This window comes from Triticum dicoccoides, chromosome 7B (assembly GCF_002162155.2).
Source record: "Triticum dicoccoides isolate Atlit2015 ecotype Zavitan chromosome 7B, WEW_v2.0, whole genome shotgun sequence".
NCBI classification, from domain to species: domain Eukaryota; kingdom Viridiplantae; phylum Streptophyta; class Magnoliopsida; order Poales; family Poaceae; genus Triticum; species Triticum dicoccoides.
Window position 1 is genome coordinate 36,631,642 of NC_041393.1, and position 3,043 is coordinate 36,634,684.

Here is a 3,043-nt window from a genome sequence, read left to right on the forward strand (position 1 = left end):
TGATACCCGATGGCGCCATGGTTCTTTGTATGGCTGACCCTGTGAAAATAACCGAGCAGTCTTCCCGTGATCCTCAAGTACATGAACGAAACCTCCGCGTACTACTAGCAATCAATGAACCAGTTGGTCTTCACGTGAAAGTGCTCCCTCGGCTCAACTCCAATACTAGCGCAATTGTCTTGTCAGCACCTCCTGTTAATTCCGATGGACACATATCCCTTAGATGAATTTCTTCCGCCGATTGATTTGCCTGCCTTTCTCAGTGAAGACTCGGTCTCCCTTATTTTTATTTCTAAACAAATATCGTTGCCTGGTGTGCACGGCTCCTGTACACACATGCAAAGCGTTCGGATCAACAGCACTTGTCCACGGCCATTAGCACACGCAGCACCCTGCCTGGGCCACGCCCGTACGGGCCACGCACGCCCGCACCTTGGACCTCCTGCCTCACGTATTCCACGCTGGACCGTGCATCTTACGCCACTGCCGCTAGGATCGATTCGATCGATTTCATCGGCTTCGAGACGCCAAGAACACCTGCAGCTACACGATTCCTTCGCCGCCGCTTGCATGCGATCTGACCGCTGTACGCTCGCCCGATCGATTCTCTTCATCCATCGCCGCACGTCCAGCCTTGTCTGCGCACGAGCCTCCCATTGATCTGCTTTCTTCCGATCTGGTCAAGAACCACGCCGATAGCCGGCTGCATCTCAACTCAATCCTTCCTCTAAATCAACAATTCACAGCCTCCGAACAACCTAGCTCATGATACCACTTGTTAGAATAAATTCGAGGCATACCGTCGATCATTCGAGGACCAAGCAATCACACGAGCACAACACCGAGATTTGTTGACGAGGTTCACCGATATGGCTACATCCCCGGGGCCTGACTACGCGCGCTCCTCCCCGTGACACCGTCACAATACCGCACACCGGCCACCCGGGCGCCGGCACACGCCGCCGGCTCCCCCTTGCGCGCCTGTGCTATTATGTGGGCATAGGTTACATCGTGTGTCTATCCCCGCTATATAAGAGAGGCCTAGGATACAAGTGTCCTACTAGGACACGACACATCCTATGTAAACACGATACAACTACAAGTCCAACTGTAACCTATCTTGTACACTATATTCGACACAACTCTAACAATGTGTTATCATGAACAAGGATTCTGACAATTTTTGTTTCTGTATACTACAGCACCGGCTTGCATACATTCGCAAGTCGATAGCCTATGAGGTGGTATTGATGGAAGGGAAACAGGAAGAGCTCCCAAGTCCCAAGCTTCATGATTGAGGAGGTTCTGTTTTGAGATGTTGGCGGTCTGCTCATGTGTAGATGGCATCATTTTGTTTTGCTCTAGGGGATGTTCCTCTGTCGAATGTAATCCGGATTGAGATGGCAACTTAAGTTTGTTCTTTTGAGGCATTCGGTCACATGTTTTAGTTTCCATCCCATGCTGGCGTGGAGGTGGCTGTGTCTCTGACCCAGTGTAATGGAAGGGCTAGCTTACATTTTGGCACACAACGGTGGTGTGTGTGCTGACATAGATTTGTACAAATCGGTGGGTGCGAGATAGAAGAATTGTGTTATTCCTTGCTAGCTCCACACTAGACAATGTGTGCTGCATTTTGGTATGTGAACTGTGATGAGTTAGTTGCAAAAATTCTGTAAAGTCATGCTATGTCCTTGCATGTGGGCTGCTATTCAGAATTGCATTCGATTAATTTTTTTGTGTTGTTGGCACAAGGCGAATTGGTTTGGCTGTCCTGATTGTCATTTTGTATGGAACTTGATGTATCAGGATCATCAGTGTGTGTACTGCCCGAATTGGTTTGGGCAGATGTCAATGTGTATGGAACTTGATGTAGCAGGGTCATCACTGTGTGTGTTCGTGTGCGTGCTGAAAATAGACATGGCGTCAGGGACTGAATTGTGTGTGGAATTAATTTTCCTTTAAGATGGTAGGATCCATGGTAAACAATTCTGAGCAGGATTCGGGCAGGAGATGAGCTAAAACAACTGTGAGATTCGGCCATGCTAGATGTTGTGTCTTTTTTTTTGCGGAAAAACTTTCAATCTATTCATCTTCAATCATGCTAGATGTTGTGTCTGTTAGGAAGTATGTCCACGATAAACATCAACAAACTCGGAGCTCGCCATGACATTCATGTCATCAAGGTTTTATAAACCAGGGTACAAATTCCATGGTTCTAAGCAAAAGGTATGAGTGCAATGGAGGTGGCTGGAAATTCGACAGTGTCATGATACACGTTCTTGGACACTAAAACAAAAGCTAATGACTAAAGCTCAGTGCTTGATAGAGCCACGGGCTATGGTCGCCTAATTGTCGAAGGCAGATTCGAATGACGCCAGGAACTTCTATAGTGCCCCGTAAGCGAGCGTGGAGAAGTTTCCATGAAGCTTCATGATCTCATGCAGGGCATCCATCTTTTTTTTCAGGACATGTTGCTGTACAAACACATGCATCACCGTTGTTAAGCATGGTGTTGTTTTGAAAGAAGGAACATCGACGACGATCGTTGATATATGCATATAACATGATTTGAGATGGATACATACCTTCTCAGGGGGGAGCTTGAGCTTTTCTCAATCGAAGTTACAAGCGATGTGCAGAATGCATGCTCTTGTGTTGTTACTACAAAAGGGCGAAATATAAATAGATCAATTTGGAGCGGCAGGAATTTCAGGGCTGCGATGGAAGTGGGTACACATGTTTCATACCAGCAGAAAATGGTGTCAGTAAGAGCTGGGTTCTTTTTCCCCCAACCATCCTTGTTGGTTGGCCACTCTGCATAATATTCATTAAAACAGTTGCAGAGAGCATTTGGAGCTCCATGCAATTGCCTCGTCCTTGGTGGTCTGGTGAATTTCTGACAAACAGGGGGTCAAACACATTGATCACTTTGGTGACCATATTCCAAAAAAATGATCATCCAACCTTCCTTGTCAGGCACTTGTGTGAAGAACTGTGGTGAGCGGTAATGAGAAGGTATTACTGAACTAATGATTGTAGATTA

At 46.7% G+C, this 3,043-nt stretch overlaps 1 long non-coding RNA gene across 1 annotated transcript; it reads right to left on the bottom strand.

The window, feature by feature from the left end:
• Positions 1-2,187: 2,187 nt before the first annotated feature.
• On the bottom strand, positions 2,188-2,989 carry LOC119336450. The gene is made up of 3 exons (XR_005162505.1): positions 2,748-2,989; positions 2,586-2,661; positions 2,188-2,474 (listed from the first exon to the last, which is right to left on the bottom strand). It is a non-coding gene; the product is annotated as an uncharacterized LOC119336450 (long non-coding RNA).
• Between the last annotated feature and the right edge of the window lie 54 nt (positions 2,990-3,043).